The sequence below is a fragment of the Bos taurus genome, chromosome 26 (genome assembly GCF_002263795.3).
Source record: "Bos taurus isolate L1 Dominette 01449 registration number 42190680 breed Hereford chromosome 26, ARS-UCD2.0, whole genome shotgun sequence".
Lineage (NCBI taxonomy): Eukaryota > Metazoa > Chordata > Mammalia > Artiodactyla > Bovidae > Bos > Bos taurus.
Window position 1 is genome coordinate 10,647,232 of NC_037353.1, and position 27,073 is coordinate 10,674,304.

The following is a 27,073-nucleotide window of genomic DNA, read 5'->3' on the forward strand; positions in this document are numbered from 1 at the left end:
ACCTGCAGCATATGGAGGAGATGTAGTGAAAATCAGCCCTCAGTCCCTGTCTTTGTGCAAAAAATTTAGAGCAATACAGAAGGGATTTTGATTCAGAGTTTAAGTTCTAGAGCCACCATTAGCTCTGTGTCGTCTCTCTGCCCCTTAGATTTCTTATATGAAAAACAGGGTTAATAATCATATCTTATCACAAGGTGGTAGTGAGATGCGGAGAGTTAATAAATGAGAAGTACCTGGAATGCTGCCCTTGCCCATGGAGAACACTGTGGGATCATTAGTTATTATTATTATCCAGTGTCCTATGAGGGAAATTTAGATCTAGAGGTGAGAGAGAGATACTTTCTCAGGGGAAAAAAAAAAAAAAAGAATTGCAGACTTAAACTCTTTTTTTAAATTTATTTTTAATTGAAGGATAATTGCTTTACAATATTGTGTTGGTTTCTACTAAACATCAACATGAATCAACCGTAGGTATACATATGTCCCCTCCCTCCTGAACCTCCCTCCTGCCACTTCCCTCCCCAGCCCACACTTCTGGGTTATTACGGAGCCCAGTTTCAGTTCTGTGAGTCACACAGCAGATTCCTGTTGGATATGTGTTTTACATATGGCAGTGTATATTTCCATGTTACTCTTTCCATAAACTCTTAACCAGTAGAATGTGACAGAGTGTTAGTTTCCTGTTTCTGCTTTACCAAATTAAAACAAACTTTCTACAAACAACAAAACTTTATTTCATTATAGTTCTTCAGGTCAGAAGTCCAGGTTTCACTGGATTAAAATCAAGATAATTATCTTTCTTCTGGAAGCTCTGAGGGAGAATGTGTTTACTTGTCTCTTCCAGTTTCTAGAGGCTACTGCATTCCTTGATTTATGGCCCCTTCCTCCATCTTCAAAGCCAGTTCTGTAGCATCTTCAAATCTGTCTTTCTGACTCTGACCATCCTGCCTCCTTCTTAGAATGACCCTTGTGATTACATCGGACCCTGACGGATAACCCAGGATAACCTTTATATTCTAAGAAGAGTAACTTAATCACATCTGCAGATTCATAAGTTCAGGGCATTAGGATGCAGACGTGTTGGGAGGCCATTATTCTGCACACCATATCCAGTCACATGCAGATGCATTTCCTGTTGCATATCAAGGCATTTGTAACAGTTTTTCAGTTAAAACAATATTTCCACCAATAGTGTTGACATTAGGTATACTTACTAACATCTAATAGACGTTTAAGAGATAATGCACAAGTCCTGTGTTAGGAAAGGGATCAGAAAACCATAAAACTATCTGTCCACAATGCCATAAAAGCCAACTGGAAAAGCAGAATTAGCTTGTTCATTTCTTTAAGCTTGTCAGGCTGTCTAGAATATGTAATGTATTTCAAGATGTATTCAAGTGCTTTATTACTTGTAAAATGTATGTTGGATTGCAGAAAAGCACCCTGTTAGATTTGGGAGGCAGACCAACTTTTAGTATTCTCACTATCACCAAAAGATAGCTCGGGAAATTAGGTGTGATCATAAAGAGTGGAGACTTCCACTGGCTGAGGTGAGTTTCTGGACGAGAAAGATGCTATGTATTGTCCTTTTTTTTTTTTTAATTTAATTTAATTTTTAAACTTTACACTATTGTATTGGTTTTGCCAAATATCGAAATGAATCCGCCACAGGTATACACGTGCTCCCCACCCTGAACCCTCCTCCCTCCTCCCTCCCCATACCATCCCTCTGGGTCGTCCCAGTGCACCAGCCCCAAGCATCCAGTATCGTGCATCAAACCTGGACTGGCGACTCATTTCATACATGATATTATACATGTTTCAATGCCATTCTCCCAAATCTTCCCACCCTCGCCCTCTCCCACAGAGTCCAAAAGACTGTTGTATACATCTGTGTCTCTTTTGCTGTCTCATATACATGGTTATTGTTACCATCTTTCTAAATTCCATATATATGCGTTAGGATACTGTATTGATGTGTTTCTTTCTGGCTTACTTCACTCTGTATAATAGGCTCCAGTTTCATCCACCTCATTAGAACTGATTCAAATGTATTCTTTTTAATGGCTGAGTAATACTCCATTGTGTATATGTACCACTGCTTTCTTATGCATTCATCTGCTGATGGACATCTAGGTTGCTTCCATGTCCTGGCTATTGTAAACAGTGCTGCAATGAACATTGGGGTACACGTGTCTCTTTCCCTTCTGGTTTCCTCAGTGTGTATGCCCAGCAGTGGGATTGCTGGGTCGCATGGCAGTTCTATTTCCAGTTTCTTTGGGAATCTCCACACTGTTCTCCATGGTGGCTATACTAGTTTGCATTCCCACCAACAGTGTAAGAGGGTTCCCTTTTCTCCACACCCTCTCCAGCATTTATTGCTTGTAGACTTTTGGATCGCAGCCATTCTGACTGGCATGAAATGGTACCTCATAGTGGTTTTGATTTGCATTTCTCTGATAATGAGTGATATTGAGCATCTTTTCATGTGTTTGTTAGCCATCTGTATGTCTTCTTTGGAGAAATGTCTATTTAGTTCTTTGGCCCATTTTTTGATTGGGTCATTTATTTTTCTGGAATTGAGCTGTAGGAGTTGCTTGTATATTTTTGAGATTAGTTGTTTGTCAGTTGCTTCATTTGCTATTATTTTCTCCCATTCTGAAGGCTGTCTTTTCACCTTGCTTATAGTTTCACTTACATTTTGCCTGTATCTTCCACACTATCTACTTTGACTCAGAAGTACTATGCTCCCACATTGCCATAATAATCCTGGACTTTTCCGCTAACAAATCAGACTAGGTCATAGGTAAGGACCTTCGCTCTTGCTCTTCCTCTGCCTGGAACAGTCTTTCCCCATTTACCTCTCCAATTCCTCCTCCAAATCCAATTCTTCTGTTGTGTTCCACTCATCCTCCTCAACTCAGCTAGGTCACTAATCTCCAGTAAGCCTCCCCCCCACTTCCCGCCCCGTCCTGCACCCTGAGGCGATCACAACTGAGCGGCTGCACACACATAGTATATTGAGATTTCCTTAGTTTTTACCTAACGCCTCTTTTTTTGTTCCAGAGTCCCACCCAGGACATCACATAACATTTAGTTCTTTAAGTTCCTCTTGGCTGTGACAATTTGTTGCTGCTAAGTTGCATCAGTCGTGTCCGACTCTGTGCAACCCCACGGACAGCAGCCCACCAGGTTCCCCTGTCCCTGGGATTCTCCAGGCAAGAACACTGGAGTGGGTTGCCATTTCCTTCTCCAATGCAGGAAAGTGAAAAGTCAAAGTGAAGTCACTCAGTCGTGTTCAACTCTTAGCGACCCCGTGGACTGCAGCCTACCAGGCTCCACCGTCCATGGGATTTTCCAGGCAAGAGTACTGGAGTGGGGTGCCATTGCCTAGGCTTTCCTTAAGGACCTTGACAGTGTTGCGCAATACTGGTTAGGTATTTTGTAAAATGCCCCTCAGTTGGGAATTACTGGATGATCTTCTCATGACTAGACTGGGAGGTCGTAAGTTTGGGGAGGAAGGCCCAGAGGTAAAGTACGGCCGTTTTCATTGCTCCTTGTCAAAGTCCGTGCTACCAAGATGACGCGTTATAGCTGATATCAATCTTAATCCCTGGTTGATGCTTGTCAGGTTTCTGCACTGCGAAATTTCTCTTCTCCCAGTCCCTTCCCCACTGTCCTGTTTGGATGAAGTCACTATGCACAGCCCATATATGCCCTTAAATAACGGGGAGCTACCCTCCATCTTCTTGAAGGCAGAGAACCTACATAAAGCTTATCCAGCATGAAGTCTAATTTTGATAGGATCCCAAAAGATCCCTATCCATACCGAAACCTGGGAATCACCAGTCCGAAGGGCAGAATCACGTGATGTCCTGGGTTTTCTTCCAACTTGATGACTCGCTGATTGTCTGAGTGTGGACGACATGGTGCATGGATGGATTTGCTGGACTTCCGTGGAGACTGATAGTCACTTATTTAGTCTAGAAACCAAGTCTCAGATCCTCTAGACACAAAACAGTGGATAAATATAGAACTGTTGATATTACCACCATGGAGTGTTTTGGAATTGGAACCCAGCATATTGGAGGAGAAAAAAATATCATTCCAAGGAGAATATATATACAGTGCTTTGGACTGGAGTCATACACACCACTGAGGGATCAGCTAAAGAGGAGAAAGTATCAGCCGAGTCAACTAGAAGAACAGTGTTAAGGAGGAGCCCAGAATCCTAGGGGATAAAAGGCCATGTGAAGAGGATCATATGGCACATGAGCAGTAAAGGGCATTTCAGAGCCACAGTAGCATTAACAAGAGCAACAAACATTTATTAAGCTATTTGCATATATCAAGCATCAATTGTACTATTAATATATCCATTCCTTAAATTAGGGACTGCAACTGAGTTTAAGTAACTCACCCAAGGTCACACCATTACTGTGTGATGGGTTTAGGATTCAAAGTCAGGTCTGTATGACTTTGGATATGAGGTTAAAACAAAAGATTAGGTCAGCTGTTTTCTTAGAGAAAGGAGACATTCCCAAAGTTATCCAAAGGATGTAGTAAACATGTAAGAGATGAGAAGCAACCATGTTTCTACTCAGGAAGGGGGAAAAGGTAAGCACCTTTATGAAAGTTGCTGACTTCAGAGAAATGATACAAGGAAGGCAAGCTGAAGATGGAACCATTCGCAAGAACACATGAACACATGAACTGTTGAGAGAGCTTATGGTGTAAAATGAAATTCGGAAACTCATTTTTCCCTAATGGAAGCCTTGAACTAATAACAAAGCTGCTACACCAAGGAGAAAGTTGGGTGGGTTATAATATTTCCTTGTTAAAAGCTCTTACATTTTCTCATGTGTGCCCTGCACTCAGCATTAGGTTGCAAACTTTTACAGGCAGGCTGTGGTTTGGTTATTCCCAGAGGGCACAGAGTGGGAACTCAGGAATGCAGTTAAGCAACTTCCTACTTTCCTCAAGCCTTAAAAGAGCTGCAGTGACCATCTCAGACATTGTTATTTTTAGAAAAATTTCCTAATGTATTTTAAGAAAAGAACAGATAAGATGCATATGATAAGGAAGCGCTCTGGCTTTAGGCTTTCTTTAGCACATTTCAGGGTTATGGAAACATGCTACCACTGCCCTCTTTTCCTTAAACAGTGTGGCTGTCTAGTATCTCAGCCTTAGGAGGTCAGGCCCACTAGCTCTACCAGTCTACTTCCACTGCTGAAAACCAATGCCCAGAAGAGAGCCCTGGGTCGAGCAGGCTGGACCAGAGTCCAGGTCATTTGCCAAGGCAGGCAGGGGTAGCCATCAGGCTTCTCTTTGCGCCTCTGCAAGGGAGAGATTTTCCCAAGATTGCTGAGCAGAGGAGCCTTTTACTTAAGGAACATCAGACTCCTTAGAGGAGTCTTTATTTTATGATATGCCCCTGGTTTGGGTTGACCTGCTGCTAACCGATTATTGATTGCAGATAACTGGTTTCTGGGACAGCTTTACAAAAGTTGACCCTTAAATGTAGTTAATCAGTGCATTTCCCATCCCAGTCCTTGGAAATACTGAGTTAGAACAGTTTCTTAAAACATGGCTTAAACTTATAGAACCTTAGCCATTGGAATTACTCGTTAGTTTATAAAAATGCACATTTCTGGGGTTTCCTTGAGCCAGATTCTCTGGGGCAGAGCCTGAAGATGTGCATTTAAACCAGAGCTACTTAGAAGCACTAGCACAAAGTGTAGTGGGATAATGTGACTCTCCAAAGTATAGGAAAACAGTGTAGGTTGGGTCATCATTAACATTATCATCTCTCTTGAGATGACAGGTCCCAGGCATGTGTCCTCAGAGAGCAGACACAGACAGGGGAAGGCAACTGAGCAAGACCAGAAGTCTCTGCTCTATTTTCGGCTCCGTCACTGATCGTCCATGTGGCTTTGTATGGTTCACTAAGCCCTGTGGCCCTGGTTTTGTCATTCATAACTATAAGTGTGGGGGCCTACATATTTCAACGTCCTTTTCATGTCCACTCATCTCTGATTGAAATATTGTCTGAAAATACAAAGTATAAACTGGCCTGAGGGCATCTGTGAGGTTCAGTTCAGTTCAGTTCAGTCACTCAGTTGTGTCCGAGTCTTTGGGACCCTAAGGACTGCAGCACGCCAGGCCTCCCCGTCCATCACCAACTCCCGGAGTCCACCCAAACTCATGTCTATTGAGTCGGTGATGCCATCCAACTATCTCATCCTCTGTCATCCCCTTCTCCTCCCGCCTTCAATCTTTCCCAGCATCAGGGTCTTTTCAAATAAGTCAGCTCTTCACATCAGGTGGCCAAAGTATTGGAGTTTCAGGTTCAGGATCAGTCCTTCCAATTAATATTCAGGAATGATTTCTTTTAGGATGGACTGCTTGGATCTCTTTGCTGTCCAGGGGACTCTAAAAAGTCTTCTACAACACCATCTATGAGGTAACAGGCTGATAATGTTGACAGTTTTCATAGAAGGTAAGGTATGAAAAATACAGCGGCTGAAATTTTGCCCCAAGAACTGGCACTTTATTACTCCCTGGCTGTGGGTGTGACCTTCACCTCAGTTTTCTCATTTACAAAATGACCATGAAACCTACTCAATCACGGCACAAGATTCCTGAGCTAAATTTTATAGAAAGACTTAAATTGCTAGAGTACTTTGAAAACTTTAAATAGCCAATCAAGGGAGCATATTATGAGTCGTCACCAAAACGAGGATTAACTCAACTGAATAGCAGGAGATACTTCAACGCTGTTGTCCGGAGTGTTGTGGGAAGCCCTGGGAATGTAGGGTGCCATTAAATGGTCCTGAGGTTTAAGCGGGAAGATCCCATAGAAAGCAAAGTGGCCTGATCCAAGCCAAGGCAGCACAGGCTGAGTGCCAAGATCAGCTGCGAGTTTACACAAACACTCTCATTTTAGCATCAGACATACTTTTTAGCCCCCAGAAAAGAAAGTGAACAGGAAGGACCCCACGAGATAACTTTGGATGCTTCAAGAATTCTAAAATCTTCAGTTTGGAATTTGAAGCATTCATTTCCTTTTCCAACAAAATTGAGACCCTATAGGGTAATTTCAGGCTGATGAACTCCCGCTTCTTTAAAACCTGATTGGAATTTGACATAGCTGGATCAGGCTGAGATTCGCACTGTGATGAAAAGTTTCACAAAGTAGCAGAAAACATATGGGCTTTGGAATCAAGTTGGATTCAAAGGCTGGTTTTTTTTCCAACAATCTAATTTGACTCATTGGGCAAATCATCTAACATCTGAGCATCTCAGTTTTCTCGTTTGTAAAATAGGAATATTGTAATATTATAAGGACTGACGGGAGAACACAGTGGAATAATGAATTCTGGTGACTTTCAATAGAATGTTCCTCAGCAGTCTTCCATTCTAACATGCATTTGATTACAAGCTACGTTGTCTGAACCCAAACTGCAAACACACCCTTCAAACACAAACAAAAAGAAGCTTAAGAACCCTTGCTTCTTAAATTTTCCAAGATGAAAGATTAATATATAATGTGGAACAAATGGTTTCATAACTTTCTTGCCATGGGCAGTGTCGTGTTAAGGCCAGTAAAAGACAAGCAGGATGAAGCTCTGTGAATTACTTCAACTAGTCCAGAAGCCATGAGGCTTCACATCCCTGAACCCAGTTTATTCTCTTTTTCTGGTAATATATCTGATTGCCTTATGCATTTATCCTTTTTCTCTTATTGAAGTATAGTTGACGTACAATGATATATAAGTTACAGGTGTACAACACAGTGATTCACAATTTTTAAAGATTATACCCTTAACACATTTTATTCATCACTAAATTAAACAATAGGATGACGGTTGATAAGTCTTCCCTCAAACCCCTACATTGGGTCTCTCATAGGAATAAATTTGAGTTTTTTAAATGACTCTCAAGATTTTTCTGGTATTATTATCACCCTGCAAGCTTACATTTCCTCCAGAATTTAAGCTATATCATGCATATAACGATTGCTTTTTTGCTGTAGCTTATAACAATAATTGAGATTTTCCAGTTGTGACTTGTAAGTGTGGCATGATTCTAGCATTCCTTTGGAAGTAAAGTATTCAATTCAGTGGGGTTGTATATATAATTATTTATGTACAATTATATGTTGTATATTAAATCTGTATGTAAGTCTTTGCAAACTTCTAAATCAGATCTATTAGATTTAGCAACTCTCATTCATCCAGCATATCTGACTAATCACAATATTTAATTATGTTCCCATGTGATCACACCTATGCATTAATAAACTTCCTTACTGTGCAGCAATTTTCTTACATGTAGTAGAGTCGGTTACATATATAATCATCCTGACAGGCACAGGAACACAGGGAGTCTTCAGGCAGGGTCTTTGGTCACCTTGGGTTTAAAATTCATCATAGAACAATAAAACATGTTTGTTTTACTGAACCCATGACAACGAGGACTTTATCCAAAAACCAGCTGTAGATGCTGGTAACACGGGCACTCCACTGACCTGAAAGAATGTGAACAGGGTTTGTGTCTTGCACACGTATTTGTCGACAGAGTACTTTTTTGGTAGAGAGGAACAGAAAATTCTGGCTTCTTCAGAGAGCTGGATGCAAGCAACCCCTCCTCCAAAAGTAGTCAAAATACCACTGGGGAGAACCTTGACTTTATAAGGGAAGGCAGCTTCTGAGTCACAGAAAGTCTTTTCCTGCTTAATTCTGTCTCACTGGCTGGCCTGGAATGAGGCTCTGCTAAAAATGTTTCAGGCAACTGTTGATTTAGGAATTTCTGTCCTCTTTTCTAGTAACAGACTGTGTATGTGTTGTGGAAATTCTACAGATCCCTACACCTCACTCACCCCTTTTAAAGTCTTCCTCTTGAAAAGTGGACGTGGATGGAAGATTTCTCAGGCTTAAAGAAGGAAAAGTTTCTGCCTGTCAGAACTTTATATAGGTCTGGCATTTGGGGGTAAAACACTACATTAAAAAAGCTTTTTTTCCCAGATGACATACAGATGGAAAATGTGTCTGGGTAGAAGATTCTTCTGAATAAGAAGAAACATCCCAGAAAACAGAAAGATTTAGGGGTTTGGAACATTATTATCTGTGTTGCATCGGGGTTTTTTCCCCTCACATTGAATAGTACTCAAGACAATTTTATACATAGGATCTTGATTATTGAACCAGTAAGTATAATCTTAAGTGACGGGAGTAGGGGAAGTTGGAACACATTGTCTCCATAAAATTAAAATGGATTTTCCAATACGCTGTTTGCTTTGCCACTTCTCTCATCTCCCAAAAACTTTCTTGACTTTAGTGTCAATATTCCATCTTAAAAAAAAAAAAAAAAAACTGCTTTGTAAGATACAAACATTTCCACATTCTGGGGTATTTGGGGCATCAACTGTGCCCAAGCCTATTCTGTAACCTGAGCTGTCACTCTGCCTTGATATGCCTTTGATCTCTCTATCGGAAAGGACACAACCCACCCAGAATAACAGATTTTCTGTCACGCAAAGGAGACTTTCCAAGCCTTCAGCTTCATCTCTCGTCATCCTTTTATGGCTGCCTTATTTCCACTCAGATTTTTCAGATCTCTCAGATGGTCAACTTCTTGGAAGCCTTCCCTGACCACCACACTCCCTCCCAACTAGATATTATGTTCTTTAAGAGCACTCAACTGTTTTCTAATAGTACTTGTTGGTCTTTGTAATAGTGTAGGATTATTTTGTGATACCCACCTTTCTCATTAGACTGGGTAGGGACCTGACTGTTCACCACAGTATCTCCGGTGTCTTTTAAAAGCTGTGGGCATAGCAGGTGCTCAGTAAATGTCTCTCATGTGGATGTTGGCAAAGGACCAACTCCACCTGGGCCTTGATGATGACTTGTCGTTGTTTTTCAGTTTCTATGTTGTGTCTGACGCTTTGAGATCCCATGGACTGCACAGTAGGCTTCCCTGGCCTTCACTGTCTCCTGGAGTTTGCTCAAATTCATGTCCATTGAGTTGGTGATGCTATCTAACCAGTGATGATGAGTGAGTGCCTCTAATCCTTCAAGAAGCAGGCACTCCTTGCAAAATATGCTGATAGTGGACTATACTGGTAATGAAAGAAAGATGAATTTAGATGCAATTTTAGTGACAGAAAAGTGTTTTCAGTATTCAGGCAATCTGTAAATCCCTTACATTTAGTGTTAAAATGCCGCTTAAGGAAAATGTTTACTTTCGTGGACTGGAGCTCACCAGTTCTTTCTCCACTCAGAGGCAATGTCGTTATTCCATTCAAGCAGATCTATTTGTCCAAGAAGCATTCCTCCAACCTCCAGCTCTTAACTCCACTCTCCAGAAACATGCTGGAAAAGTCACGTTGACCTGACTCTCCTCTCCTCTGAGTTCCCTTCTAACCCAGAAAATTGCTGAGTGTTCTCCAACTTCCATTACCACTTAAAAAAAAATTTTTTTTTTTTAATCTTTTGGCTCTGCCACAAGGCATGTGGGATCTTAGTTCCCTGACCAGGGGTTGAACCTATGTCCCCTGCTTTGGCAGTGAAGAATCTTAACCATTAGCCTACCTGGCAAGTCCTCCATCACCACTTTTATTCCAAAGTTTCCTTGGAGCTCAGGTCCCTGCTCCTGAGAAAGGGCTTTCAGTTAGGAATTCAGGGACCATCTGAATAGAGCTGGTTCTAGCTAAAAACAACTCAGCCCAGCAGTGAGTCTTAGAGGGTAGAAAGGACACACAGTAGAATATTAATATTGCATTGGGTAGTCCTAAAATTAGTTTGCACAGCTCTAGAATTTTCCACTCGATATTTATGAATCCAAAAATCTGACAAAGAGATATGTCTGAATTTGTGTCTGACATTGGGATTTTACCATCAAAAGACAATAAAATGTAGTGACAAACTTTGTTCTTGGCTTACTCTTATCCATTAAAGGGATAAATAGTAGACATCTTCCTAAGTGATTAAGCCTGATCTTTAAGCACTTCTCATACAATTAGGAATGGGGCAGGAAAGAGTTTTTAGAACACCTAGGCTGTCACTCTGCTTATTTAACTTATATGCAGAGTACATCATGAGACATGCTGGGCTGGAGGAAGCACAAGCTGGAATCAAGATTGCCAGGAGAAATATCAATAACCTCATATATGCAGATGATACCACCCTTATGGCAGAAAGTGAAGAAGAACTAAAGAGACTCTTGATGAAAGTGAAAGAGGAGAGTGAAAAATCTGGCTTAAAACTCAACATTCAAAAAACGATGATCATGGCATCTGGTCCCATCACTTAATGGCAAATAGATGGGGAAGCAATGGAAACCATGAGAGATTTTATTTTCTTGGGCTCCAAAATTACCGCAGATCGTGACTGCAGCCGTGAAATTAAAAGACGCTTGATCCTTGGAAGAAAAGTTATGACCAACCTAGACAGCTTATTAAAAAGGAGAGACATTACCTTGCCAACAAAGGTCTAGTCAAAGCTATGGTTTTTCCAGTAGTCATGTATGGATGTGAGAGTTGGATCATAAAGAAAGCTGAGCGCTGAAGAACTAATGTTTTTGAACTATAGTGTTGGAGAAGATTCTTGAGAGTTCCTTGAACTGCAAGGAAATCAACCCAGTCAATCCTAAAGGAAATCAGTCCTGAATATTCACTGGAAGGACTGAGGCTGAAGCTGAAGCTACAATACTGTGGCCACCTGATGCGAAGTGCTGACTCAGAAAAGACCCTGATGTTGGGAAAGATTGAAGGCAGGAGGATAAGCGAACAACAGAGGATGAGATGGTTGGATGGCATCAACAACTCAATGGACATGAGTTTGAGCAAGCTCCGGAGTTGGTGATGGACAGGGAAGCCTGGTGTGCTGCAGTCCATGGGGTCACAAAGATTCGGACACGACTGAGTGACTGAACAACAACAAAGCTGGAGAAGGCAGGTGTTTTTCTTATTTTCACTTTGCCTAGAGTTTAAAACTTCAACTCCTTAAATGAATATCTCACTTCCAAGTGTGTAAAATAACAGATGGTACATTTGTTTTTTATCCTTAATTGTTAACATGATGAAACAAGTACAGTTAAGCACAAATACAAGCATAAAATGGGCAAACCCCACGTAGTATGTTTTGTAAAAGGAATCAATGGCATAGAGACATAGGATTCTGTCTCAATCATTGTCAACATGGCCCCTGAAATTTTTTGTTAGTATGTGAGTGTTTGGGTAAATAGAATAAGAATGAATAGAAGTTATATTTCCTTAAATCACATCTGCTAAATGGTAAGACCCAAATTTCGTTACTTGACTCTTTCATTTCAGACCATTGGGTTTTATTTATTTATTTTCTGATGGGTTTATCAGAAGCAGAAGCAACAGTACAAATCACTGGAAGAGAATTTTGTTGTAGGTGTTGTCCTTTGTTTTTTGTTTTTACTAATAGGACCTTTGTATAATGAAGACAGGATCCACAGCATGTAGTGGCTCAACAATTTGTGCGATACTCCTCTTGTTAACCTTGCTGCATACTTTTTCCCTAGAAACAGCCAAGAATAAGTGTTTGGAGAGTAGTACTCTGAGGATGAGTTAACATACAGATCTGTAGCTTCTCCAATAGTTCCTTATTTATTCAAGCCAGATTTACAGTTCCTGGAGAACTAGGAGGCTGTTGTTCAGTGGAACTACTTATTGGTTATGCGTTTCTAGTGAAATGAAACAAAGTCATCAGCTAACAAGAGGAGAGGAGCTTAAATTCAGCCATTGGCTGGTCTTCAGGCAGCAGGAGAATAAGGGACTCATTATTTTTGATAGTGATTGATGTTTTTCTCTTTGTCCTTTCTTACTTCTTTTGTGCTACGTAAATATTTTCTAAACATCATTTTAATGTATCTATTTTCTTTTTGGGCTTCCGTGGTGACTCAGATGGTAAAGAACCTGCCCACAATGCAGGAGACCTGGGTTCGATCCCTGGGTCAGGAAGATCCCCTGGAGACGGGAATGGCTACCCACTCCAGTATTCTTGCCTGGAGAATTCCACGGACAGGGGCGCCTGACAGGCTACAGTCCATGGGATCACAGAATTGGACACGACTGAGTGACTAACACTTCATTTCCCTTTAGCTGTATCTTCTTGTACTATTTTTAAGCAGTTGCTCTAAAGACTACAATGTGCCTCCTTAAATAGTCACAATCCACATAGAGTTAATGCTGTTTCACTTCATGGAAAAAGCTGAAACCTTATAAGTGCATAAGTACTTTTATCCTCTCATCCTGTTACAATGCCTATTATAAACCCCATACAATCGTATAATTTTTGCTTTAATATACTTTGCTTTTTTTTTAATAGTACAATTTGCTTTATTTCTATTTGAGCATATGCACTGTCAAAGTGAGCACCTCGTTTATCTTTTGATCTATGTCTAGACTGTTTCTCCAATATGTATTTGAACTGAGAGTCCTAAAGGCAATTTTTTAGTGTTTCATGTGTTTTTGATTGCTGATGGAAAGATTGTGTTTCTATGTACATGTGTTTGTAAGGGCTGAACTTTTGAAAAAAGCCATTGCAGGAGACTAAAGAAGAATGAATCCATATGGTGTTTGTGGTTGTTTTATTTTAAAATCCAACTTAGTAAGTCCTTGGTCTTTCCAAAAATAAATTTTAACTTCTAAATTTCATTTTTCTATTTTTGCTTTCCTTCTCTTCCACTGACCATCCCCCTTCTTTCCTCTGTGTGACCCATGGAGTCAGAAACTCCTTATTTGGATAATTTCAGGTACAACTTTGGAGACAAACCCCAGGAAATTGATCCTGGAGATGCAGTCTGACCCTTATGGGGTCCCACCCTTAGGGATCTCGAGGATATCATCCCCATCTGAACAGCAGCTTTAAGAGAGACAGGAAGTGAAATGTCTTGATGGGGCCAGGGAGATGCAGTCCCAGAGATTATCCCTTTCTAAACAAAAAAGTATTGCTTCATCCTGATTCATCATTCTATCAAGTATCATGGATGTAAGACGATGTGCCTGCAGGCCCCATTTAAAGTGCAAAGTGCCCCCAAAGCTCTTTAATGGGCCATTCTTTACAAAGTGCTTAAAATGAACTAACCTCAAATGGCTCTCATTCAATTATAGACATTCAGATAAAACTTATATTCATTTTTGCAACTGAACCAAAGTCACCAGGCAATCTAGTGTTTGCCAGGCCAAATACAAACAAGTATATATACCTGTACCTGCATAATTACCTGTGTGTTTTGCATAATTATGTAAGCATGTACCTTCAGAGCTACAAAGTTTATTAAATTTTACAGCTGGGCCTAAGACAGGCATTAGGGTGAATTGTAAATGTAACCTGATTTAAGCCATATTGAATTTGGCTTGACTCTTCAGCAAAGAAATGAGGCTCTCAAGACCCTGATTTAAGAAACCAACAGCAAACAGAAAACTGTTCTTGATGTATTTCACCTAATAGGTGTCCAAAGAATTTATACTTGAAATTGGATGATTTATGTATTAAAAGAGAGATTGAGGCTAAAGCCCCACTCAATTAATTTGAAAATATGGAAAAAGCAATTGCCAAAGTGTGTAACTTATTAAATGTTGGTGGTCTCCAAACTTCATCTTTAAAGTGGGGGGGAAACGATATAGTTATTCTGACAGTGAGTGAAATAATGTACATTGCTTAGTGCAATGTCTAGCAGGCAATAGGTGCTCAGGGCCTTTCACTGTTATCATGGATTGTATTAGTATCACATTAAATTGCCAACTAGAGTCAAAGTGAAACAGTGTTTTAAGTCATTGATTAAAAAGAAAAGAAGATGACTTTCAAGCAGGAGCAAACAATCATACTGCTTCTATGTTTTCTAAATCTCCGAATATGTGGGTATTTTAAGGCTTCTGAAGAAGACTGCTGAATTTATAAAAAGAAAAACGATAAATCGGAGACAGAGAGGACCCCCACAGGTCAGCATCTGTGCTTCAGTGAGGTACTAGCCCCGTGGGTATTTTGTGCGTGCTTAGTTGCATCCAACTCCTGTGACCCCATGGACTGCAGCCCACCAGGCTCCTCTGTCCATGGGTTCTCCAGGCAAGAGTACTGGAGTGGGTTGCTGTTTCCTATTCCAAGGGATCTTCCTGACCCAGGGATCGAACCCTCATCTCCTGTGTCTCCTGCACTGCAGGCAGATTCTTTACCCACTGAGCCATCAGGGAAGCCTAGCTCCATGGAAGGGAAACCAACTGAAAAAAAGATAAATTTGTGATTCTTTTTTAAGGGAACGAAAAACACCATAAGTGTTTTGTTTGTTCCAGAGTAGACATAACAAAGTTTTCCTGTTGCTTCTGGCTTCCCAAAGCTCTAAGGCAAGAATCTCAGGTGGAAAGGCAAGAAGAATATGGGAAGCAGCATGGAAAGGGCAAGAACAGAGCCTTGGGGAAATAAATCTGTGGGTTCTGGGCTCGCTTAAGTGGGGCCACACGTGCTTTTCACCTGAACTGTAAACTCTAAAGGGTAGGAAATTTTCTTCAATTGTGTTCCCTGCTGCATCTCCAGAACACAAACCCGTGCCTATCACATAGTGGGCTTTGAATAAGTTTTCTAGAATAAAAGCAAGGAGAGAAAGTGGAAGATACTAAAGGGTTAAGGTAGTAAAAACCTGTCTTCTCTCCTTAGACTTGGGGAATGTAGCAGTATTAGTGTACATGTATAGTGTGTATGCAGAGAAGGCAATGGCACCCCACTCCAGTACTCTTGCCTGGAAAATCCTATGGATGGAGGAGCCTGGTAGGCTGCAGTCCGTGGGGTCGCTAGGAGTCGGACATGACTGAGCGACTTCACTTTCACTTTTCACTTTCATGCATTGGAGAAGGGAATGGCAACCCACTCCAGTGTTCTTGCCTGGAGAATCCCAGGGAGAGGGGAGCCTGGTGGGCTGCCGTCTATGGGGTCGCACAGAGTCGGACATGACTGAAGTGACTTAGCAGCAGCAGCAGCAGCAGAGTGTGTATGTGGGCTCCCCAGGCGGCGCTAGTAGTGAAGACCCCTCCTGCCAGTGGAGGTTAGACATGAGAGATGTGAGTTCAATCCCTGGGTCAGGAAGATCCCTTGAAGGAGGGCATGGCAACCCACTCCAATATTCTCGTCTGGAGAATCCCATTGACATAAAAGCCTGGCAGGTGATGGTCCATAGGGTCTCAAAGAGTAGGTCACGACTGAAGCAACTTAGCACACACGCACACATAATGTATATGTAGTAGTAGTCGTGTTCACGTGTAGTACTAATACATGTGAATACTATACAATAATACAAAGTATGTAGTACAATACTATAGTGTGATGCCAGAGCACTATACAGTTGTAATTCAGTGAATTTAATTTAAAACCAGTATTTGTGACATCATTTGATTCTTCTTTAAATTCTCAAATTAATTGCTGCCAAAATCTGAGATCCTTCTCAAGCTTGATTCTTGTGTCCTTTGTAGATTAGGACGCTATTATAGATCATTGATATTGTCATGGATTATTATTATTAATTTTATGATGTGGGTAGATGATATATAATTGATATATTAATTAACTATATTAATATGATCACAAAAGCCAGAGTAAAGATAATAGGAAAGTATATATTCTCAAGGAGGTTGATAGTGTTGACGACAATATACTGGTTTATTTTGATAGTCATGCAAAAGACAAGTACATTGATTACTTTCAAGTAACCTTTCCATTGTACTGATCTAATTAAAGATTTTGATTCTGAAAGTCTGTAATTTTATAGTTAAAAAACACTTCCTCTCGGTGATTTGAAAATGACTAACTGTAACAAATGCTGAATTCATTACAATTCAGTGACATTGTATTATTATTTTAAAATGTATGCTAAGTATTCTGACTGATTGTAATTTTAAATTAATACAATTGTGTTCTCTTGACACTTTAAAATGTATATCCATATTTAAATAATTATGTTAGGAAGAAAATGTTGAATAGAATTCTTTGAAAATGTTTCATTAAATAACACAAAACATAAATGTTCAGGCACTTGGGTAGAGTTGAGGTTTGAAAATTAAATAATTATTTATTTTATCAAACATTATTAGACCCTCTTAAAGGCTTAAATCAATACCAATGTTTGTAAAAGATGTTGACATTGTTTGAGATGCTTGACTCTGGTTTAGGGAGTTTTGCCTACGCCCCCGCCCCCTCCCCGTCCCGCCAGTTTCCTTTGAATAAGCAGCAAAATATTTTATTCTAAATCCCAAAGGAGAAACTTATTCCTGGCCTCTCCAGCATTGAATGAATTAATATTTTGGAGGATTGAATTATTAAAAGGCTAAAAGAAGTCTCTATCTCCATTTCACAGAAATAGGTGAAGCTGAGAAAACATAACTGTCAGTACACTTGTCAGAACTCTACAAATCTGCACGAGCCTGTCTTCTGTGTACACTGAGAGAGCTTCTGCAAACCTTCTCTGACCTGTCAGCAAGTGGAAGGAGAGGGAAAAGACTGTTCTACCGGAACCAACTGCAACGGAAGGAAGAAATGAATGCCGCCAGGCTTGTGCTGACAGCTGATCTAGTCATCAGTCCTTTCACACTAAAGCTCCAGCTCACCCTACTGCCAGGGAACCTAGAAGTCTCAAGGTGTTCGGGGACCACTCCGGGAAGGGACTTCTATTCAAGTGGATCTTCTCTCCCACTAGGGCGTGCTTGGTGTCTCCGTAAAGAATCTGCCTGCAATGCAGGAGACCAGGGCTTGATCTTTGGGTTGGGAAGATCCCCTGGAGGAGGAAATGGCAACCTACTCGAGTATTCTTGCCTGGAGAATTCCATGGACAGAGGAGCCTGGTGAGCTACAGTCCATGGGGTCACAAAGAGTCGGACATGACTGAGTGACTAACATTTTCACTTTTTCTCTCCCACTAACACATGGAGAATTGGGCCATCCCTCGCAGCAGCAGCTTCTCCATAGTCTTCTATGGCCCCTGAAGCTAGAAGCAACCTTTCCTCCATTTGGATTTCTTGGCAATTTGACTTTCTTATACAAATAATAACACTATTAGGGAATAATAGTAGGAAATATTAGGAAATAATATTAGGAAATAATAACACTCATCAGGAAATGACTATGTGTCAGATTCTGTGTAACACGCCCTTTCCCTGAATTACCTATACCTTCATAACAAGCATAGAAGGTACGTTTTGTTGTTAACATCTTTTTACAGATCAAACTAAAAGTCCAGAGAAACTAAGCAACTGCTCCATGCCCACCTACTTAATGGTTGTGGAGCCACAGTTCAACTCCCGGAATCCATGCTATGACCCCATAGATTATACTGACTGCCTAGGTTCTCTAGCGGAGAAGGCAATGGCACCCCACTCCAGTACTCTTGCCTGGAAAATCCCATGGATGGAGGAGCCTGGTAGGCTGCAGTCCATGGGGTCGCTGAGAGTCGGACACGACCGAGCGACTTCACTTTCACTTTTCACTTTCATGCATTGGAGAAGGAAATGGCAACCCACTCCAGTGTTCTTGCCTGGAGAATCCCAGGGACGGGGGAGCCTGGTGGACTGCCGTCTATGGGGTCACACAGAGTCGGACACGACTGAAGTGACTTAGCATAGCAGGTTCTCTAGGGGACAGGACCCATATGCTATATATCTCTACATCCTAAGTCTTCCTTTTCTCCCGCTGCTGCAAAGATAGAGACTTGCCCAAATGTCAATACATAGTTTTGGAATTAAAACCCAGAAGTGAATTGGTCTTTGGTTTCACTCTGGATGGGGGAACGGGCTGGCTTGTTATGACATCCTCACTGAGGGACATGAAAGGGTCATGTAGCAATGTGAACTAATTGAGAACAGAACTGAAGGCAAAAAGGTTTCCTCCCTATGCCTTCAGAATTATAAACCAAGTCAAAGTCAAGCCATGGTGGACTGTCAGGGTAACCTAGAAAGTTCCTCTTCTCCCTCATGCTGTTTAATAAACCAAATCTATTTTCACTCGGCCACCCGACTGAATACACCCAGAATCCTACCATCTTCCCTAAGACAACAGTAGAGAAATATCTTTAATACAAGTGAGCCTTTGAAAGTAGTTAGTATGGGGAAATGTGGTTTCTATGGACAAAAGGCTCAGTCCTGAGAACGTGATGGCACCTGACAGTCTCCCAGAACAGAACTGAGGATTTTCCCTGTCCTGATATACATCTACACTAATCCAGCTGTCCTTATGTCTCCTTGCTTAATGGAGAAAAAGCAGGATGACCAGAGGCAGAGTAAAGAGAAGAATAAAATGTGCATCCAAAAAATGGGCACTGGTGAGGGGAAAAAAAACATATTATTTTATGTTTAGGAACATGGTCCACTGTCTAAAACCCTGGAAAACAGAGAAAAACAAACATAATTCAAGTGATAGATTCTTTAGCTGTTATTAAGCCAGTTCTAATGGGCTGCACTGGTGTGTGTGCAGGGGGAGGGGTGCAGAGAGAGGGAGATGAGAGCTGAGAATAAAGGGAAGAAAGAAAAAAAAAAAAAAATGGGGTCAGTGAGTTTCCAGGCTCTGCAGCAGGGAGGTTTGGCAGCTCTGGTTCCTAGAGAAGCCAGGCCTTGTGATTCATCACAGACCAGATTCCTGCTGACTTCAAAGAGAGATGTTTAGGAGGAGAAGATGCCAGCATCCAGGAGGGAGGCAAGTCTGGCCAAGTAATTGTCATGACCCCTGAAAACGTATGCTACTCATCTAGAGGTGATACTAAACTCTGGTTTGTGTAGCAGTCATCACCCAGCAAAGAATGGGAAAGAGAACTTAATGGTCTCAGGCTGAGGCATCTCTCTCTTCCTCTCTGTCCCTCTGCTTTTCTTTTGTGGATGATGACATTATTGTTTATCTTAACATGTCTCAAAGCCCTGAACTTTGGGGAAGGACAGCATGGATATAATTCTTTCTATCATTTTATTAAAAATCAGGGCAAAATTAAAACCTCGTTCAATCAGAAAAGATTATAGGTGTTTGGCCTTATAATTTGCCTTGTTCAATCAGAAAGGATTATAGGTGTTTGGCCTTATAATTTGCTAGCCATCTAGTCCTGACTCCACAATCAAGTGACAGGTGAGTCTGTATGCTGCTGATGCTGCTGCTAAGTCGCTTCAGTCGTGTCTGACTCTGTGCGACCCCATAGACGGCAGCCCACCAGGCTCCTCTGTCCATGGGATTCTCCAGGCAAGAACACTGGAGTGGATTGCCATTTCCTCCTCCAAAGCATGAAAGTGAAAAGTCAAAGTGAAGTCGCTCAGTCGTGTCTGACTCCTAGCGACCTCATGGACTGCAGCCTACCAGGCTCCTCCGTCCATGGGATTTTCCAGGCAAGAGTAATGGAGTGGGGTGCCATTGCCTTCTCCAGGTGAGTCTGTATAGAAACAGCTAAAGCCATTTCCAGTGTCTGCATCTTCACCACAAACCTCCTCAAACAGTAGAAAGTGCAATATGGAATAGTAAAAGTTACACTTCCTACTTTTAAGGAGCTTCCAATCTAATTACGGAAATTAACAGACAGAAGAAGCAAAACACAGCTGCAAAGTCTGTGGGTTCTGAGCATGGCCAGATGGGCCCAAAGACTAATCGTGGGCTTGTTTCCACTTGAAATTTGACTTTTTTATTTTGTTCACGGCTTTCAATTTCCTCACCCTTGTGGTCTGGATGAAAATCAAAGAGCTCAGTTTTAGACAAATGAACAGTTTGAGGTGATAAGTGGAAAATGAGAAGGAATTAAAACAGTGCAATGGGAAGGTAAACCTAAGTGGGAGAAAGAGGGAGAGATCTGAAAGTCATCTGGAAAGAGGGGATGGTCAAAGCTTTAGGGCATCTTTGAGAAAGTGAGGGGAACAAATGCTGAGGAGAGTAGCAGGAGGTCAAGCATAACCAGGGTGAAGATGGCAGGGAAGGAGGAGCACCAGAAGAGAGGTGTCTGGTGAACCGAAGGAGGTAAGTGTTTCTTAGGCAAGGGGAGTCAAGGTTGAGAATTACAATCATTTTGTAAAATCTGTTAAGGCAGGGACCACACCTGTTCAACTCACTGCTGTTCCCAGGACTTAGTAGAGCCCATGCCACAAAGCAGATATGTATAGATATTCATCTAATTAAGGAGATTGTTGGGATCCAGACAGACTTAAGTTCAAAGCCTCCATTCAAAGACAGTAGTAAAGGATGCCCCTCTCTCAAGTAACTTGTTTTCTGATTTAGCAATGTATCTGGTGCTAAATAAAGTCAAGTCCATTTTTAAGGCAAAGGTGAATCAGGGTGGGGTAGTTCAGTTCCACGTTGATATAGATTTACCTGAAATGTGGTTTTGTTTTGTTTTTTAAAGATGATTTTCACAGATTCCAAATATGAAACTCAATATCATTCACTCTTCAAAAGTGGTGAGAAAGTTCTATGTTCTGAAAGGTCACAATGGGTAAAGACAGTCAGAGAAGGCTAGAGTTTTAAATTCTGCCTTCTGTGAGAAGTGGGATTTGGAGGGTCAAAGTGGAGGAAGAGGGTCCTTCCAGATAGGCAGTTTGGATGAGAGGTTGGGGACAGGGCATGGGGAGGCTGACTGCCAGGAAGTCAGTGTTAGCAAAGGGCAAAGGCAATACATCATCAAAGAGGGAGTGGGGTTAGTTGATGAAGGGATACCTTAGGAGACCTGAGACCTGTGTTCTAACCTAGATCTACCCTATACTGGCATGTGTAACTCAGGCAAATAACCTAAATTCACCAAGCCAAAGGTTCTTAATTTGTAAAATGAGGACAATCTTACATAATGAGATTATGTTAGGATCACATGAGGTTGTGTAAAAAGCACTTCCTAGTGGGCTTCCCTTGTGGCTCAGCTGGTAAAGAATCCACCTGCAATGCGGGAGACCTGGGTTTGATCCCTGGGTTGGGAAGATCCCCTGGAGAAAAGAACGGCTACCCACTCCAGTATTCTGGACTGGAGAATCCCGTGGACTGTGTAGTCCATGGGGTCGCCAAGAGTCGAACACGACTGAGCAACTTCCACTTTTACGTACAGTTAAACTCTTGGCTAAAGGTTAGTAATGTGTCAATCATTGGGCTGAGAGAGGAAATACTTTTTCTGAAGAAATTGGCCAATGCTTTACCCTTTGTCATTGTGGTTTGTGAACTTTCGCTATATTCACAACATGAAAAGTAGATAGGAAATTCTGTTTTGAATGAGGGCTAGAATAGTATCTAAAGAAAGAAAAATGAAGAGATACAATCCTAGGGCATGGGAAAGCCCCAAGGGAGGGTGAGGGAGGGACATTTTCCAATTCCCATCTAATGTCGCAATTGTTGGTAAGACCACAAAGGAGGAGACGGATGGGGGTGGCAGACATGAGGTCACAGGAAGAAAGGAAAGGTGAGGTGGGGAAAGGACTAAGGAAAAGTTAGGCCAGGTATTTCAGACCCTTCCAGAAAGCGCTCCAGAGCCAGAGAATATACATCCTAGTCTATGCTCTGGTATATGACCAGGTTTCAGATTGGTGCTATATCAAAAGAAAGCAAGAGATAAACTCTCATTCACTAAAAAAGGTAGGAAATATCAAGATATTGGGCAAAGACAGAGCACAGACTTTAGAGTCAGACAAACCTGAGTTCAGTGGACATGAACTTGAGCAAACTCCAGGAGATAGTGGAGGACAAGGAAGCTTAGCATGCTGCAATCCAAGGGATCACAGAGAGTCAGACATGATTTAGCAACTGAACAACAGACTTGAGTTCCTTATTTACCTGAGGAACTTGATCAAGGTACCTGTTTATGTGAATAAGAAAAGTTAGTCTTTCCTCATAGATGTGGGTAGGAGAATTAAATGAGATAATATATGTAGAAGGATCTAATGCATAGTGAATGCTCAATTAACTAATCTATACTGGTTCAGGAAGAAGGCAGTACATGGTTAAATGCAAGAAATAATTGTTTGGTTCACATCCCAGCCCTACAATTTACTTGTTGTGTGACTAGAGCAAGATTTTTAACCACTTGGGGCCTCACCTTATTGCATCTATATAATGGGTATAAGAAGATCTATCTCTCAGGATTTTTATGGGCATTAAATGATATGATATTTATAACCCTTAGCATAGTACCTGGCTCATATTAAGTGCTCTAAATAAATGTGTTAAAGATAATCAAAAGCTGTACATGCACTAAATGTAACATAAAAAAAAATTTCTACACGAGAGGTCCACTGTGGGTTATTTATTTATTTATTTATTTTGGAGAAGGGGAAAGACAGACATAAAAGGCAGAGTATGTGCACAGAACTGTAAGATACATGTCCCCACGACAGAAATAAAGAAGGCAGAGATTCACTGAGGGGGGAATTCATGGACATTTATGGTCACATTATTCTGATTGGCTGAGGGGATCAGCAGGCTTCTGGCCAGTTTTCTTTCCGTTCACGGAAATAAAAGTTCAGTGTGTTTGAAAATGAACTAAGTTTATTCCCCCTTATTTTTCTTGATAGGAAGGATTTATTTATGTAGTCAGAGTAGGCTTGTTTCTGCTAAGTGAAAATTTGGCCCAGGGAGTATAATAATAAGCTAAATGGGAACTGGATAAAAATATGTTTATTATGACATTATTTAATTTGTTGATATCCCTACATTCCCTACCTAATACCATGAAAGAGCTTCTCAAATAGCAGTACAGTTGGTCAAATTGTTAAAAGTGGGGTCAGCTTGTCTGTATCTGTATGAGCTGGATCAATGGCTAGTTTCTTTGAGCTGGTTACCTTGACAACCCAAGGCTCCTCTCCAGATGTGCCATCCACAGGAGTAAGCGTATGAGAAATGCAGAATCTCATGCTTCTCTTCAGACCTACTGCATCAAACCCTGAATTTTAATAAAATCACAAGGTGATTTATCTCTATATTACAATTTGGAAAGCACTGAGAATGTGGAGTTGTGGCCACATAATCTTAATCATTACAGTCATCACTTCAATCCAATTAACATGGACAAGAGCTATGATAATTAGGAGTGAGTGGATATAAACAGCAACATTTCATACTTGATAGATTTGCTTGGTGCAGTAAAGAGTTCCCTTAGCTCATGATATCTTAGGAAATAAACCTGAAACTTAAGAAAATAAAATGATGAAAGTATGACAGTAATCATCCAGAAACCAAGTGCTCAACAGAACCACAAAACAATCAGGTTCTGTACTTCCTTAGAGTAGATTCAGCCTGGACTGTAGAACTTCACCTCAGCCACTTTATAACCAGGTGACTTTGGGTAAGTTGCTGCAACAAATTTCTTATATCTGAAACGAGATGCTAAGAGAACCTATTTCATGAATCTAAGGGATCTACTTTAAGTTACGAGGCTTATATGAATTAATATGAATGCAAAGAACACATAAATGTCTGTGCCAAGATTAGTTATTATTAAGCATTAGACATTTTAATATTATTAGATATTATTATGAATAATGCCTTAGGTTTGTTGGATTTCACAATTCCCTTCTCTTTAAACAATTCTTCCCAACATATTTCCATGGTTTAAATAAAAATAAATCTGAAGAAAAATCTTAAAAGAGTATTGATAAGCCCCTTGAATGACTTGGAATTTCCAAGACTTCACAGCCAGGTGAGTAGAAGATGCCTGCTTTGGGTCTTTGCTCAGTCCCAGCCTCTCCAAACCCCAGCAGACTCATAACCACTACAACATGGGAAAGAGTCTTCTAAAGAACCATCCTTCCCAGAGGGTGGTGTGTGTATAGGAGGACAGGATGCTTAGCAATTTAAAACTATTTTAAATAGTTTATCTATGACATTCTCCCTTTTGGGCCATGTCTCATTATGGGTTTGAACAACTTGATCATAATCACTGCGGCACACACAAAGCAAGTTACTAACATCTTTGTTTTTTGTCAATACCCATTTGATAGACTTGAACCAGCAAATGAACTATGGACATGGCATGAACTGGGCACATAATTTGTATTTGGTTCTTAATGAAACCTTTGGGCCAGCCTAAGTAGTCAAGTCACATATGAAGAGATCTGAGCAGAGCCAACAACAGATGATCATGGGATCAAAAAATTTGAGACAATGATTTCTTTTTAGTTCTTTTCCAGGAAGTTTAAAATATACTTTCCTTTGTGGAGAAGCCAAGATGAGGGGCTGCAGGCCATGTTTATGCTCTCCAACCTAGTGAAGAAGGAAAAGCACTGCAGGTAAGTAAAAGTTCACTGATAGTGATAACTTTGGGACCAGCCCGTGTATGTTGTCACCCATTAAAAGGTGCTAGCAATCCAAGAGGTTTTGAGAGGACATTTGCACACCGCAAAAAAAATAAAGTTGCAAAGTACAAGACCGGCTCCCAAGCAAAGCATTATGCTGAAAGTGCTTAGGTTTACCAGGTGAGAAAACTGACACTGAAAGAGGTTAAATATTATGCAAAGCTTCCCACAGCTAGTGAAGGAACTGACCTAGGATTTAAATCCATGGGCCTGTCCTCCTCACTCTTCTGTATTAGCTGACGAAGGCCATCGTCTGCAGAAAACCATCTACGTCCTTCTCTTCGTGTGCTCTGTGCTCTAGATTAGCCTGCTGTTCCCCATCCTCTCTTTTCTAATACCTTACTCCGCATTCTCTCTCTAGCTTTACAAGATTCTCTGTAACCCTCCTTTACCTCTTATCCATCATGTCCCTTGAGCTGCCACTTAGCCTGTTCTAATGGGAAAGGCTTGGGCCTTGGTACAGGGTTCCCCCCAATCTCATCCCTCCAGCACTAGGTGGGGCCTAAGAGGCAATGACTGCCCCTAACTCCATGCTGCTCTGACATCTCTTGATGTTGATATTACCCAGGTTTGCTGGGCCTTTTTCTGGTGGTCATTTTGGAGGCAGAGGAAGGCTAAAACAGAAGATTTTCATGCCTTATGTCAACCTTTTCAGTACCCTTACCACTGGTGGTTTGGGAAACATTTTTAGTGGTAGGAAGGCAACTATTTCATTTCAGTGGTTATTTTTACAGATACCTTCTATCTTTGGTAATGAATGCTGATTTTCCATTTATGGTTACAATGTAATGCTTTTTTTTTTTTTCTATTTCTATAACATCTTTTTAAATTTATCTTAATTGGAGTATAATTGCTTTACAATGTTGTGTTAGTTTCTGCTGTACAACATGAATCAGCTATATGTACACATAAATCCCCTCCTTCTTGAACATTCCTCCCACCCCACCCCCATCCCACCCCTCTTGGAGCACCCAGCTAAGCTCCCTGTGCTATACAGCAACCTCCCAGTAGCTGTCTGTTTTACACACGGTAGTATACATATGTCAATCCCGATCTCCTAATTCATCACACACACATACACACCCTCACTGTGTCCAGAAGTCCATTCTCTACATCATCTTTGTACAGAGAGAAGCAAATCAGAAAGAGAAAAACGAATACCATGCATTGACACATATATATGGAAGGTAGAAAAATTGGTACTGATGAATCTACCTGCAGGGCAGGAATACAATGTAATATGTTATTGTAAAAATAAGTTACTTATGAAACAATGCAAGTTGACTTTATATTATATATATATTAGTTATATATAACTAAGTTATATATTATATATATATAGTTGTATATAACTAAGTTATATATTATATATACATATTAGTTATATATTTTATATATATATATTAGTTAAATGAAAGTACAAGTGGACCACAGAAATAGCAAAAGGTTTAAGAAATATTGCCTCAAGATAAGCCTTAAATTTCATCTGCCCCAGATCAGCTCTTCTTGAAAAGTGGCCCCTATCTTTTCATGTGTGGTACGGAACACCTTGGATGGGCCCACTTCTGGTGTGTGGATTCATAGAAAATCTGTGCTTTCAGGGCGCTCAGGGAAGGAGTGTCCAGCTGGATTACAAAACCAGGACCTACAGAAGAACCGTTTTCTTCAACCACTTGCTGCTCAGAGTGCACTCTGCATCTTAACCACTCCAGTCTTTAGGGACTTCCCTGTTGGCTCCGTGGTTAAGAATCCATCTGCCAACGCACGAGA

At 40.9% G+C, this 27,073-nt stretch overlaps 1 long non-coding RNA gene across 1 annotated transcript in view; it reads right to left on the minus strand.

The window, feature by feature from the left end:
• Window positions 1-351: 351 nt before the first annotated feature.
• LOC132343936 (uncharacterized) overlaps window positions 352-27,073 on the minus strand; it is a 31,228-nt gene continuing 4,506 nt past the window's right edge. The window contains exon 2 of the long non-coding RNA XR_009492955.1: window positions 352-25,211. This is a non-coding gene — a long non-coding RNA (uncharacterized lncRNA). The remainder of the gene's footprint in view (window positions 25,212-27,073) is intronic.